At 36.5% G+C, this 17,022-nt stretch overlaps 1 long non-coding RNA gene across 2 annotated transcripts in view; it reads right to left on the reverse strand.

The window, feature by feature from the left end:
* Positions 1–12,016: 12,016 nt before the first annotated feature.
* LOC110675368 overlaps positions 12,017–17,022 on the reverse strand; it is a 59,186-nt gene continuing 54,180 nt past the window's right edge. For both annotated transcript variants that reach the window (XR_002499417.1, XR_002499418.1), the window contains exon 3: positions 12,017–12,176. This is a non-coding gene — a long non-coding RNA (uncharacterized LOC110675368). The remainder of the gene's footprint in view (positions 12,177–17,022) is intronic.

A 17,022-nucleotide genomic window follows, 5' to 3' on the forward strand; every position in this document is an offset into this window, starting at 1 on the left:
ATTGGATTTGGATTGGGATTTGGATTGGATTTGGATTGGATTTGGATTGGATTTGGATTGGATTTGGATTGGATTTGGATTGGATTTGGATTGGATTTGGATTGATTTGGATGGATTGGATGGATTGGATTGGATTTGGATTGGATTTGGATTGGATTGGATTGGATTTGGATTGGATTTGGATTGAGATTTGGATTGGATTTGGATTGGATTTGGATTGATCTGGATGGATTTGGAATTTGGATTGGATTGGATTTGGAATTTGGATTTGGATTGGATTTGGATTGGATTTGGATTGGATTTGGATTGGATTTGGATTGGATTTGGATTGGATTTGGATTGGATTTGGATTGATTTGGATGGATTTGGAATTGGATTTGGATTGGATTTGGATTGGATTTGGATTGGATTTGGATTGGATTTGGATTGGATTTGGATTGGATTTGATTGGATTTGGATTGGATTTGGATTGGATTTGGATTGGATTTGGATTGGATTTGGATTGGATTTGGATTGGATTTGGATTGGATTTGGATTGGAATTTGATTGGATTTGGATTGGATTTGGATTGGATTTGGATTGGATTTGGATTGGATTTGGATTGGATTTGAATTGGATTTGGATTGGATTTGGATTGGATTTGGATTGGATTTGGATTGGATTTGGATTGGATTTGGATTGGATTTGGATTGGATTTGGATTGGATTTGGATTGGATTTTGGATTGGATTTGGATTGGATTTGGATTGGATTTGGATTGGATTTGGATTGGATTGGATTGGATTTGGATGGATTGGATTGGGATTTGGATTGGATTTGGATTGGATTTGGTTGGATTGGATTGGATTTGGATTGGATTTGGATTGGATTTGGATTGGATTGGGATTGGATTTGGATTGGATTTGGATTGGATTTGGATTGGATTTGGATTGGATTTGGATTGGATTTGGATTGGATTTGGATTGGATTTGGATTGGATTTGGATTGGATTTGGATTGGATTTGGATTGGATTTGGGATTGGATTTGGATTGGATTTGGATTGGATTGGATTGGATTGGATTTGGATTGGATTTGGATTGGATTTGGATTGGATTTGGATTGGATTGGATTTGGATTGGATTTGGATTGGATTTGGATTGGATTTGGATTGGATTTGGATTGGATTGGATTGGATTTGGATTGGATTTGGATTGGATTTGGATTGGATTTGGATTTGGATTGGATTTGGATTGGATTTGGATTGGATTTGGATTGGATTTGGATTGGATTTGGATTGGATTTGGATTGGATTGGATTTGGATTGGATTTGGATTGGATTTGGATTGGATTTGGATTGGATTTGGATTGGATTTGGATTGGATTTGGATTGGATTTGGATTTGGATTTTGGATTGGATTGGATTGGATTTGGATTGGATTTGGATTGGATTGGATTGGATTTGGATTGGATTTGGATTGGATTGGATTTGGATTGGATTTGGATTGGATTTGGATTGGATTTGGATTGGATTTGGATTGGATTTGGATTGGATTTGGATTGGATTTGGATTGGATTTGGATTGGATTTGGATTGGATTTGGATTGGATTTGGATTGGATTTGGATTGGATTTGGATTGGATTTGGATTGGATTTGGATTGGATTTGGATTGGATTTGGATTGGATTTGGATTGGATTTGGATTGGATTTGGATTGGATTTGGATTGGATTTGGATTGGATTTGGATTGGATTGGATTGGATTGGATTTGGATTGGATTTGGATTGGATTTGGATGGATTTGGATTGGATTTGGATTGGATTTGGATTGGATTTGGATTGGATTTGGATTGGATTTGGATTGGATTTGGATTGGATTTGGATTGGATTTGGAATTGGATTGGATTTGGATTGGATTTTGGATTGGATTTGGATTGGATTTGGATTGGATTTGGATTGGATTTGGATTGGATTTGGATTGGATTTGGATTGGATTTGGATTGGATTTGGATTGGATTTGGATTGGATTTGGATTGGATTTGGATTGGATTTGGATTGGATTTTGGTTGGATTTTGGATTGGATTGGATTTGGATTGGAATTTGGATGGATTATTGGATTGGATTTGGATTGGATTTGGATTGGATTTGGATTGGATTTGGATTGGATTTTGGATTGGATTTGGATTGGATTTGGATTGGATTTGGATTGGATTTGGATTGGATTTGGATTGGATTGTGGATTGGATTGGATTTGGATTTGGATTGGATTTGGATTGGATTTGGATTGGATTTGATTGGATTTGGATTGGATTTGGATTGGATTTGGATTGGATTTTGGATTGGATTTGGATTGGATTTGGAATTGGATTTTGGATTGGATTTGGATTGGATTTGGATTTGGATTTGGTGATTGGATTTGGGATTGGATTTGGATTGGATTTGGATTGGATTTGGATTGGATTTGGATTGGATTTGGATTGGATTTTGGATTGGATTTGATTGGATTTGATTGGATTTGGATTGGATTTGGATTGGATTTGGATTGGATTGATTGGATTTGGATGGATTGATTGGATTTGGATTGGATTTGGATTGGATTTGGATTGGGATTGGATTTTGGGATTTGGATTGATTTGGATTGGATTTGGATTGGATTTGGATTGGATTTGGATTGGATTTGATTGGATTTGGATGATTTGGATTGGATTTTGGATTGGATTTGGATTGGATTTGGATTGGATTTGGATTGGATTTTGGATTGATTTGGGATTGGATTTGGATTGGATTTGGATTGGATTTGGATTGGATTTGGATTGGATTTGGATTGGATTTGGATTGGATTTGGATTGGATTTGGATTGGATTTGGATTGGATTTGGATTGGATTTGGATTGGATTTGGATTGGATTTGGATTGGATTTGGATTGGATTTGGATTGGATTTGGATTGGATTTGGATTGGATTTGGATTGGATTTGGATTGGATTTGGATTGGATTTGGATTGGATTTGGATTTGGATTTGGATTGGATTTGGATTGGATTTGGATTGGATTTGGATTGGATTTGGATTGGATTGGATTTGGATTTGGATTGGATTTGGATTGGATTTGGATTGGATTTGGATTGGATTTGGATTGGATTTGGATTGGATTTGGATTGGATTTGGATTGGATTGGATTTGGATTGGATTTGGATTGGATTTTGGATTGGATTTGGATTGGATTTTGGATTGGATTTGGATTGGATTTGGATTGGATTTGGATTGGATTTTGGATTGGATTTGGATTGGATTTGGATTGGATTTGGATTGGATTTGGATTGGATTTGGATTGGATTTGGATTGGATTTGGATTGGATTTGGATTGGATTTGGATTGGATTTGGATTGGATTTGGATTGGATTGGATTGGATTTGGATTGGATTTGGATTGGATTTGGATTGGATTTGGATTGGATTTGGATTGGATTTGGATTGGATTTGGATTGGATTTGGATTGGATTTGGATTGGATTTGGATTGGATTTGGATTGGATTTGGATTGGATTTGGATTGGATTTGGATTGGATTTGGATTGGATTTGGATTGGATTTGGATTGGATTTGGATTGGATTTGGATTGGATTTGGATTGGATTTGGATTGGATTTGGATTGGATTTTGGATTGGATTTGGATTGGATTTGGATTGGATTTGGATTGGATTTGGATTGGATTTGATTGGATTGGATTGGATTTGGATTGGATTTGGATTGGATTGGATTTGGATTGGATTTGGATTGGATTTGGATTGGATTTGGATTGGATTTGGATTGGATTTGGATTGGATTTGGATTGGGATTTGGATTGGATTTGGATTGGATTTGGATTGGATTTGGATTGGATTTGGATTGGATTTGGATTGGATTGGATTTGGATTGGATTTGGATTGGATTTGGATTGGATTTGGATTGGATTTGGATTGGATTTGGATTGGATTTGGATTGGATTTGGATTGGATTTGGATTGGATTTGGATTGGATTTGGATTGGATTTGGATTGGATTTGGATTGGATTTGGATGGATTTGGATTGGATTTGGATTGGATTTGGATTGGATTTGGATTGGATTTGGATTGGATTTGGATTGGATTTGGATTGGATTTGGATTGGATTTGGATTGGATTTGGATTGGATTTGGATTGGATTTGGATTGGATTTGGATTGGATTTGGATTGGATTTGGATTGGATTTGATTGGATTTGGATTGGATTTGGATTGGATTTGGATTGGATTTGGATTGGATTTGGATTGGATTTGGATTGGATTTGGATTGGATTGGATTGGATTTGGATTGGATTTGGATTGGATTTGGATTGGATTTGGATTGGATTTGAGATTGGATTTGGATTGGATTTGGATTGGATTTGGATTGGATTTGGATTGGATTTGGATTGGATTTGGATTGGATTTGGATTGATTTGGATTTGGATTTGGATTGGATTTGGATTTGGATTTGGATTTGGATTGGATGGATTTGGATTGGATTTGGATTGGATTTGGATTGGATTTGGATTGGATTTGGATTGGATTTGGATTGGATTTGGATTGGATTTGCGATTGGATTTTGGATTGGATTTGGATTGGATTTGGATTGGATTTGGATTGGATTTGGATTGGATTTGGATTGGATTTGGATTGGGATTTGGATTGGATTTGGATTGGATTTGGATTGGATTTGGATTGGAATTTGGATTGGATTTGGATTGGATTTTTGGCATTGATTTGGATTGGATTGGATTGGATTTGGATTTGGATTGGATTGGATTTGGATTGGATTTGGATTGGATTTGGATTGGATTTGGATTGGATTTGGATTGGATTTGGATTGGATTTGGATTGGATTTGGATTGGATTTGGATTGGATTTGGATTTGGATTGGATTTGGATTGGATTTGGATTGGATTTGGATTGGATTTGGATTGGATTTGGATTGGATTTGGATTGGATTTGGATTGGATTTGGATTGGATTTGGATTGGATTTGGATTGGATTTGGATTGGATTTGGATTGGATTTGGATTGGATTTGGATTGGATTTGGATTGGATTTGGATTGGATTTGGATTGGATTTGGATTGGATTTGGATTGGATTTGGATTGGATTTGGATTGGATTTGGATTGGATTTGGATTGGATTTGGATTGGATTTGGATTGGATTTGATGGATTTGGATTGGATTGGATTTGGATTGGATTTGGATTGGATTTGGATTGGATTTGGATTGGATTTGGATTGGATTTGGATTGGATTTGATTGGATTTGGATTGGATTTGGATTGGATTTGGATTGGATTTGGATTGGATTTGGATTGGATTTGGATTGGATTTGGATTGGGATTTGGATTGGATTTTGGATTGGATTTGGATTGGATTTGGATTGGATTTGGATTGGATTTGGATTGGATTTGGATTGGATTTGGATTGGATTTGGATTGGATTTGGATTGGATTTGGATTGGATTTGGATTGGATTTGGATTGGATTTGGATTGGATTTGGATTGGATTTGGATTGGATTTGGATTGGATTTGGATTGGATTTGGATTGGATTTGGATTGGATTTGGATTGGATTTGGATTGGATTTGGATTGGATTTGGATTGGATTTGGATTGGATTTGGATTGGATTTGGATTGGATTTGGATTGGATTTGGATTGGATTTGGATTGGATTTGGATTGGATTTGGATTGGATTTGGATTGGATTTGGATTGGATTTGGATTGGATTTGGATTGGATTTGGATTGGATTTGGATTGGATTTGGATTGGATTTGGATTGGATTTGGATTGGATTTGGATTGGATTTGGATTGGATTTGGATTGGATTTGGATTGGATTTGGATTGGATTTGGATTGGATTTGGATTGGATTTGGATTGGGATTTGGATTGGATTTGGATTGGATTTGGATTGGATTTGGATTGGATTTGGATTGGATTTGGATTGGATTTGGATTGGATTTGGATTGGATTTGGATTGGATTTGGATTGGATTTGGATTGGATTTGGATTGGATTTGGATTGGATTTGGATTGGATTTGGATTGGATTTGGATTGGATTTGGATTGGATTTGGATTGGATTTGGATTGGATTTGGATTGGATTTGGATTGGATTTGGATTGGATTTGGATTGGATTTGGATTGGATTTGGATTGGATTTGGATTGGATTTGGATTGGATTTGGATTGGATTTGGATTGGATTTGGATTGGATTTGGATTGGATTTGGATTGGATTTGGATTGGATTTGGATTGGATTTGGATTGGATTTGGATTGGATTTGGATTGGATTTGGATTGGATTTGGATTGGATTTGGATTGGATTTGGATTGGATTTGGATTGGATTTGGATTGGATTTGGATTGGATTTGGATTTGGATTTGGATTGGATTTGGATTTGGATTTGGATTGGATTTGGATTGGATTTGGATTGGATTTGGATTGGATTTGGATTGGATTTGGATTGGATTGGATGATTTGGATTGGATTTGGATTGGATTTGGATTGGATTGGATGGATTTGGATTGATTGGATTGGATTTGGATTGGATTTGGATTGGATTTGGATTGGATTTGGATTGGATTTGGATTGGATTTGGATTGGATTTGGAATTGGATTTGGATTGGATTTGGATTGGATTTGGATTGGATTTGGATTGGATTTGGATTGGATTTGGATTGGATTTGGATTGGATTTGGATTGGATTTGGATTGGATTTGGATTGGATTTGGATTGGATTTGGATTGGATTTGGATTGGATTTGGATTGGATTTGGATTGGATTTGGATTGGATTTGGATTGGATTTGGATTGGATTTGGATTGGATTTGGATTGGATTTGGATTGGATTTGGATTGGATTTGGATTGGATTTGGATTGGATTTGGATTGGATTTGGATTGGATTTGGATTGGATTTGGATTGGATTGGATTTGGATTGGATTTGGATTGGATTTGGATTGGATTGGATGGTTTGGATTGGATTTGGATTGGATTTGGATTGGATTTGGATTGGATTTGGATTGGATTTGGATTGGATTTGGATTGGATTTGGATTGGATTTGGATTGGATTTGGATTGGATTTGGATTGGATTTGGATTGGATTTGGATTGGATTTGGATTGGATTTGGATTGGATTTGGATTGGATTTGGATTGGATTTGGATTGGATTTGGATTGGATTTGGATTGGATTTGGATTGGATTTGGATTGGATTTGGATTGGATTTGGATTGGATTTGGATTGGATTTGGATTGGATTTGGATTGGATTTGGATTGGATTTGGATTGGATTTGGATTGGATTTGGATTGGATTTGGATTGGATTTGGATTGGATTGGATTGGATTGGATTGGATTTGGATTGGATTTGGATTGGATTTGGATTGGATTTGGATTGGATTTGGATTGGATTTGGATTGGATTTGGATTGGATTTTGGATTGGATTTGGATTGGATTTGGATTGGATTTGGATTGGATTTGGATTGGATTTGGATTGGATTTGGATTGGATTTGGATTGGATTTGGATTGGATTTGGATTGGATTTGGATTGGATTTGGATTGGATTTGGATTGGATTTGGATTGGATTTGGATTGGATTTGGATTGGATTGGATTGGATTTGGAATTGGATTTGGATTGGATTTGGATTGGATTTGGATTGGATTTGGATTGGATTTGGATTGGATTTGGATTGGATTTGGATTGGATTTGGATTGGATTTGGATTGGATTTGGATTGGATTTGGATTGGATTTGGATTGGATTTGGATTGGATTTGGATTGGATTTGGATTGGATTTGGATTGGATTTTGGATTGGATTTTGGATTGGATTTGGATTGGATTTGGATTGGATTTGGATTGGATTTGGATTGGATTTGGATTGGATTTGGATTGGATTTGGATTGGATTTGGATTGGATTTGGATTGGATTTGGATTGGATTTGGATTGGATTTGGATTGGATTTGGATTGGATTTGGATTGGATTTGGATTGGATTTGGATTGGATTTGGATTGGATTGGATTTGGATTGGATTTGGATTGGATTTGGATTGGATTTGGATTGGATTTGGATTGGATTTGGATTGGATTTGGATTGGATTTGGATTGGATTTGATTGGATTTGGATTGGATTTGGATTGGATTTGGATTGGATTTGGATTGGATTTGGATTGGATTTGGATTGGATTTGGATTGGATTTGGATTGGATTTGGATTGGATTGGATTTGGATTGGATTTGGATTGGATTTGGATTGGATTTGGATTGGATTTGGATTGGATTTGGATTGGATTTGGATTGGATTTGGTGGATTTGGATTGGATTTGGATTGGATTTGGATGGATTGGATTGGATTTGGATTGGATTTGGATTGGATTTGGATTGGATTTGGATTGGATTTGGATTGGATTGGTTGGGATTTGGATTGGGATTTTGGATTGGATTTGGATTGGATTTGGATTGGATTTGGATTGGATTTGGATTGGATTTGGATTGGATTTGGATTGGATTTGGATTGATTTGGATTTGGATTGGATTGGGATTTGGATTGGATTTGGATTTGGATTTGGATTGGATTTGGATTGGATTTGGATTGGATTTGGATTGGATTTGGATTGGATTTGGATTGGAATTTGGATTGGATTTGGATTGGATTTGGATTGGATTTGGATTGATTTGGATTGGATTTGGATTGGATTTGGATTGGATTTGGATTGGATTTGGATTGGATTTGGATTGGATTTGATTGGATTTGGATTGGATTTGGATTGGATTGGATTTGGATTGGATTTGGATTGGATTTGGATTGGATTTGGATTGGATTTGGATTGGATTTGGGATTGGATTTTGGATTGGATTTGGATTGGATTTGGATTGGATTTGGATTGGATTTGGATTGGATTTGGATTGGATTTGGATTGGATTTGGATTGGATTGGATTGGATTTGGATTGGATTTGGATTGGATTTGGATTGGATTTGGATTGGATTTGGATTGGATTTGGATTGGATTTGGATTGGATTTGGATTGGATTTGGATTGGATTTGGATTGGATTTGGATTGGATTTGGATTGGATTTGGATTGGATTTGGATTGGATTTGGATTGGATTTGGATTGGATTTGGATTGGATTTGGATTGGATTTGGATTGGATTTGGATTGGATTTGGATTGGATTTGGATTGGATTTGGATTGGATTTGGATTGGATTTGGATTGGATTTGGATTGGATTTGGATTGGATTTGGATTGGATTTGGATTGGATTGGATTGGATTTGGATTGGATTTGGATTGGATTCGATTGGATTTGGGATTGGATTTGGATTGGATTTGGATTGGATTTGGATTGGATTGGATTGGATTGGATTTGGATTGGATTTGGATTGGATTTGGATTGGATTTGGATTGGATTTGGATTGGATTTGGATTGGATTGGATTGGATTTGGATTGGATTGGATTTGGATTGGATTTGGATTGGATTTGGATTGGATTTGGATTGGATTTGGATTGGATTTGGATTGGATTTGGATTGATTTGTTGGATTTGGATTGGATTTGGATTGGGATTTGGATTGGGATTTGGATTGGATTTGGATTGGATTTGGATTGGATTTGGATTGGATTTGATGGATTTGGATTGGATTTGGATTGGATTTGATTGGATTTGGTGGATTTGGATTGGATTTGGATTGGATTTGGATTGGATTTGGATTGGATTTGATTGGATTGGATTTGGATTGGATTGGATGATTGGATTGGATTTGGATTTGGATTGGATGGGATTTGGATTGGATTTGGGATTGGATTTGGATTGGAATTTCTGGAATTTTACGGAATAACTGAGGGATTCTCCAAAAATAGTAACAAGAAATTCTAGAAGTCTCACTAAAATTGTCTTCAATTATCACCAAGCAAACGATTCATTTATCATTTTTTTTCGGAGAGTTAACCAAAGTTTTTCCAACTTTTCCATTGAGATTCTTCCTTAAATTTCCAGAAATTCGTCCAAGTATTTTCCAGAGCTTATCTTTTAACAACACTAGCCATTCTATCTTGAAATTCTTAAAAAAAATCTCCATAAACTCCATCAGGTATTCATATAGGTTCTAGAAATTGCTCCGAGATTCTTGCAACATTTACAAACCTACCAATTCTCTAGTTTCAAAACCTACTCCAGGAATAACTCAATATTTTTTTAAGGATTTCTTTACAAATTACTCTACAAATTATCAATCAAATCCCATTTATATCAGATCCCTACACATATAAAAAATGGAGGGAACTAATAAAAGAAATTTGTTGTAAATAATTTAAGCTTAAACCGAATTTGCAAAAAAAAATACTAGATTCCTGTAGATAAATTCAAGAATTTACCGTACAATTTCTCAAACTTTTTGACGATATTGTTGACGATGTGCCTATTGGAAAAGCTTAAGTAAGATGTGTAGGATTCAAAACAAAAAATATTGTTTTTTTTTCGTCTTTTATAATGACCCATGATTGGCGTTAAAACGGACGAAATGTTTACTGAAAGTATTTGTATTTGTACAGCTTAGAAAATGTTTTGAAAGAATTCCAAATGTCCATGATAATTTAGCGAACAGATTGATGTAGAAACCGTTTTTTGCCTTCTTGCAGAAGTTCCATTTTTTTAAAGGGACTAGTTTATGTAGTTGTGGTAGAGCTGTCGAGGTTCAAAGCGAAAATATTGGCGGTGTTTTTAAAGAACATTACCAAAGACGTCCAATGGTATAGGGTAATGGTAATGAAAGATTTTAATGAATTCACATTTTGGAGGAAAGTTTTGAATTATTTAGAAAAATGTATGGATGACTTTCTTATGGACTTTTAGAAATCAGGAACCATACGTATAAGAATTTCACATTTTTTTTTTTCAAAACTTCTCTTAAATTCTATAAAGTGTTGCTTTTCAGAGTATGAAACCATTTTTGTACGAAGTTCCTCAAGAAAGCGTCTTGCGGAGGAAAAAAGAGACACCAAATGTTGAAATAGATCGAAACAATAGATGAACAACGAAAGATAATAGATTATTTATAATAATGGCCCCCCTTAGCCCTCCCGATTCCTACGCCAATGTTCAAAAGCCGGATTTCAATAAGCTCCAATCTCCCATGATTGACTACTTTCCCTTGTGCAAACACTCCCCTAATCCCCATCGGCTACTCCCGTAATTAAAACATGATCTCACCCTTCCCGTCCATATTTTAAAGCAAACCAATCTCACTTACCTTTCGCCGTCGTCATTAAACGCGAAATCGCCGAGTAGCAGATCCCGGAAGCGATACCGCGGCGGAAGCGCCATCCTCGCCTGCAAACTATCCCGGTCCACCACCTCAAAGATGGTTGACTCTTCCATAATAGGTCCGTAGCTACTTCCGGCAACACTTCTACCGCATTCCACTATTTCTGCGGAACCAGCCGCTTTCTCTTTTTCGCCTGCCGCACCACCACCACCACCACCACTTCCACTGCTATCTCTAACACTATTACAACTATTGCTACTACTATTGCTGCTGGAAGGCGGCGTGGTTGGGCCGATTCGCGTTTCCCCTACTAATCCACCCGCGGCCCTAGGTGGCCGGGGGGATCGAATCCGCAGCCACACTTTGTTTCACTAGATGCTTCCAACTCTCACTTCTGCAGGGGCCCGCGAACTACGTTGAAAGCACCACCGCCGATAGGATTCAATTTCCCCAAATGGCCGAGGGCCATTTTCACATGGCGAATAAACCAACACTCGGAATTTAGTAACTCACTTGGCTGCTGGTTCACTGAGGATATTGCTTTCCGAGTAATCACTGACCTTTTCTCTGCCACAAATTGGATCTGGGCCGTAATTGGCAGCAAGAGGACGATCGAAAGGTTACCAGACAAAAATTTTCCCGATTTTCTCAATTCGACACTTAATCACTAGCACGGTAATGAGCCACTTGGGAAATGGCTCTCTTTATAGCATAGGACTTCCGGTGAACTATTTGCTTCGAAATCTATTCGAATAATTATTGCCCTTGCACCAACACTTCAAGGATTCCTAGCGATGAAAAGGTTAGCTAGTGGATGGTGGGTGAAAGCGATGTGCTCAATTAGTGAGCTTTTTCTCGAGCTCAAAATTCACGACACTACGCCTTTTCTGGTACTTCTGGTGGGCAACGACCGATCTGTGGAGAAATGTGAAAAAAAAATGATTTCATTAATTGGGCTTTATATATGGGCGTCTGCGCCAATGGTAGAGGCACTAAAGGCACAACAAATTAAAAAAGGAAAAAAACTTCGTTTTTCATCTCTAAATACAATCCTTAAAAGAAAGTAGGATTTAAAATTGTCACTAAACGTAGCAAAAATGGAAGAAAGGACGTGTCTCCGAAATGCGCGCTTTCTTCCAAGGGTGAATTGGATAATGTTGATAATTGCATCGAAATGAGCAATCAGTGATCTAGACAAATTTTCCGAACACCAAATCGAAGCAGCCTCTAGCCCAGGCTCTTTGATTCAAGTGAGGAAGCAAAGAGTGCCACCTATCGTGGTCAGTTGTTCCGAATTTGGGGGATTTAGGCAGGAGATCTTGAACTTCATTAGGGGAATCAAGGTTTCCTTCCAAATCGCAAAGAGAGGAGACTGTCACGTTTTGCCGGAAATTCTTAAAGATCGCGAACTTCTTCTCAAACATCTTGAAGAGAAGAAGTACAATTTTTTTACTTTTGACGACAAAACTGTGGATTTTGTTTGTTCAAAGTCATCTTGAAAGGTCTTTCAAGTGACTGTAAGTCACCTGAAGAAATCAAAAATAGAATAAATGATTTACTTGGATTTTCCCCAGTCCAAGTAATCATTATGAAAAAGAGAACCCAATCTGGCATTGTTCGGAAAGGGCTTTCTCAAGAATATTATTAAGTTCACTTTAACAAAAAAGATCTAAATAATATTAAAGCTTTAGAAAAAGCTAGACTTATGTTCGATGTCCGTGTGACGTCGGAACATTTCCAGAAACCTGGAGGAAATTACCAGAACCCCACTCAGTGCCGTCGGTGCCAGACGTGGGGTCATGGAACAAAACATTGCCACATGGATGCAAAATGCATGATTTGCGGAGGTCATTCTCACGCTGAGGACGTCTGTCCAGTGAAGGAAGATACCGATAAGTTCATATGCGCCAATTGCAAGGGAAATCATAAGTCCATATTTTGGGCTTTCCCTTCGCGCAAGAGAGCTGTCGAGGCTCGTGTCAGGCAAATGAAAGATAATACCCGTTACGATAACGGTCGTTTCCGGAATTTCCCTGGTAGAGTATCTAACAATGCTTATTTTTCAGTTCACGATCGCTTGATTAGGAATCATACCCATCAGGAAGATTGTAATCATGCTCATTCGCAAACTAATTTTAATCCGTCGGGTAGCCGTTCGAATCTTTTAATTTCGAATGTACCTACCCAAGAAAAATCCTTTGCCGATATCGTAGCAGGTAATTTGAACTCCTCCCCTTTTCATACTATGAGTACCCGTTCTTATTGTTTCAAATCAAATGAAAAAAAAACCCTGCCGCCATTAGGAAACTTCTACTCCTCCTTTTCCTCTACCGAAAATTCTAACGGAAAATCATCAGATAATGTACCCACTTCAATTGATATGTCTGCCTCTGATTTTAATTTTCCAACTGAACAATTGAATCTAATGATTGATGCAATGTTCAAAGCCACTATGACTGAAGCAGTCCAAGTCGGTGTTAAATTTACTAATCAAATTGTTATTGGATTTCGTTTTTCTAATGGATCTAATAAATAATAATTTATATATTTTATTCCAATTTTAAATATTTAAATTCTTTGAATGGTTCTTTGAATGGTAAAGAGGACGAGCTATTCAATTTTCTAACTGCTAATAACGTGCATATAGCAGATATTACTGAAACGTATTTAAAACCTGGATCTAAACTCAAAAGAGATCCTAATATTTTTGTTTAATGATCGACTTGGGGCATGTGGCTCCCCCATCATTCATCATTCATTGGCGTATAAAACATCAACTGTTTTCTTTATTTGAGACTTAAGTTTTTGAAACTTTAGATATTTCAATTGAAACACAGCTTGGTAAATATACTTTCATAGCTGCCTGATAAGTCAAAAAATTTTGTCATTGGAGACTTTAATTCCAACATCGGTCATGCAATAAATCTCAAAGTAATTTCAACGGCAGAATTTTATTTGATGAGTGCTCTTCAGGATATTTCTCAATTCAATATCCTGATAGCCCTACATGTTTTTCCTCTTCTAGAAACCCATCTACGATTGACTTGGTCTTAACCGATTCTAGTCATCTTTGTAGCCAATTAGTTACTCATGCTGATTTTGATTCTGATCATGTCCCTGTTACATTTCAAATATCGCATGAAGCGATTCTCCATCCTATCAGCTCCACTTTCAATTATTTACGAGCCGACTGGAATATATATAAAACGTATGTTGACTCTAATCTTGATGTTAACATTTCTTTAGAAACTAAACTTGATATTGACAATGCTCTTGAAACTTTAACAAATTCCATTGTTGAAGCCAGAAGCATTGCAATTCCAAAATGTGAAGTAAAATTTGAATCCGTGATTATAGACGATGATCTTAAACTCTTGATCCGTCTTAAAACGTGAGGAGAAGGCAATTTCAACGCACTCGCGATCCTGCTATGAAAATTATATGGCAGGATTTGCAGAAAGAAATCAAAAAGCGTTTTGCTCAATTAAGAAACAAAAATTTTGAAAATAAAATTTCTCAATTGGACCCTGGCTCTAAGCCCTTTTGGAAATTATCTAAAATCTTGAAAAAACCTCAGAAGCCTATACCGGCATTGAAAGAGGAAAACAAATTATTACTAACTAATTGCGAAAAAGCTCAAAAACTTGCTATGCAGTTTGAAAGTGCGCACAATTTTAATTTAGGACTTACTAGTCCAATTGAAAATGAAGTTACTCAGGAGTTCGAAAATATTCTCAATCAAGAGAACGTTTTCGAAAATGCCTGGGAGACTGATTTGGAAGAAGTGAGAACTATTATTAAAAAATTCAAAAATATGAAAGCTCCTGGCGATGATGGAATTTTCTACATCCTCATCAAGAAACTTCCAGAAAGTAGCTTATCATTCTTAGTTGATATAATTAACAAATGTTTTCAAATGGCATATTTTCCTGACAAATGGAAAAACGCTAAGGTAGTACCAATTTTAAAACCAGACAACAATCATGCAGAAGCTTCTAGCTATCGTCCAATCAGTTTGCTTTGCTCCATCAGTAAACTTTTTGAAAAGGTCATTTTTAACAGAATTATGGTCCACATCAACGAAAATTCAATTTTTGCCAATGAACAGTTCGGACATTCGACCACTCATCAACTTTTACGTGTAACAAATTTGATTCATTCAAATCTGAAGGCTACTCTACTAGACATAGAAAAAGCATTCGACAGTGTTTGGCAGATAAATTTGTTTGAGAATTATTCATTTGATACGATTTATTCATGCTGTTTGGAATATGAGACAGACAGACATACTTTCAACTAAAAACAATACTAAACAAATGAACTTTTTCACATCCTACAGCTAACAGTTAGACTTTTAAAAGAAATTAAAATTTTCACAAATATCAGCTAACGTATGACTATTAGATGCATTTAAAATCACTGTTGGCCTTAACTGTTCGGAATATGAGTCGAAACGGTGCTAATGAGTTACAAGTAATAACCAAAGTTGAAACATTAGAACAAATGTCGAATAAAATTATTAATGATTTTAGACAAAAATCGCATTCTTCTATTACCACGATTAGAGTAGAACAGAGTAGCGCAGAATATAAAAAGCCAAATAATGAGGGATAGAGCAGAATAGTGTGGAGCGAAGCAGACTAGAGCACATTAAAGACGAGTAAGGAAGAACAGAGTGGAATACAAAAGAGTAGAACAGGATAGCGCAGAAATTAGCTGTGCAAAGAAGTACAGAGTAGAGCAAGGCAGAACAGAGGAAAGCAAAGTAAAGTAGGATAAAACACACCATAGTAGCGAATAGGTCAGAATTAAGCTAATCAAACATCAGATAAGAGCAGAATCGAATCAATTATTTATGACAGTGTAGACTGCAGCATAGTAGAATAGAGTAGAGTACGATACATTGGAGCTGAACAGAATAGAGAAGAGTAGAGTAGAGCAAATATGAACACAATACAGCTAAGTAGTATAAAGTAGACCTATAATTTCAAATCGTAAAATGGCTGACCATATTAAAACTAGGTATTGATTTTGAAATACACTGAAAACATTCTACACGCTCGAACAATGTGTTTCACACGTGAATTTTCACTAATTGTAAAACACATAAATTGATGGTGTAAAACCAGTCGCTATCAGCAATACGAATTCAAATGTAAAACACGTTTATTTACAAATATTTGAAAAGTTTCCTGTAGAATTTAATAGCCATTTCTTGATTTTCTGATACTACGGGCGCACGATTTCCTAAAAAATAACATGTTAATAAAATGTCACGCGTGGATGGAATATGTAGGACTTAAATGTCATGTTAGGCAAACTAGTTCTACTAGTCATTGATATCACAATAGGGTAACGACTGTTTATTTTGTTCTCAAACACTAACAGTTGGCGCCAGCGGCAAAAATTACAGACAACAACCTTTCGAACATTGAGTTTCTCTTTCCGGCCTCCGAGCGGCGACACTGATGTTTGTATTTCGCTCACTGATCCACGGTGCCCCGACAGACCGTTATTACGCAAAAAAATTGTCCATCAATTCTGAGCACAGGGCTCGATTTCTGAGGTTATTTTGCACCTCTGAACTAATTTTTAAAAAAAATCCCTAGAAGGAATCTCGAGACTTCTTGATTTGAAGTTTTAGATCCAAATTTCAATATAATCCTCATTAAAATTTTGCAATAGCACTGAAAAAAAACTACAAAAACGCTCAAAAAGTTGGCCAAACTGTTCTCAACTAGTATAAAATTGTTACCGTTGT

Source organism: Aedes aegypti, chromosome 2, assembly GCF_002204515.2.
Source record: "Aedes aegypti strain LVP_AGWG chromosome 2, AaegL5.0 Primary Assembly, whole genome shotgun sequence".
Classification (NCBI taxonomy): Eukaryota; Metazoa; Arthropoda; class Insecta; order Diptera; family Culicidae; genus Aedes; species Aedes aegypti.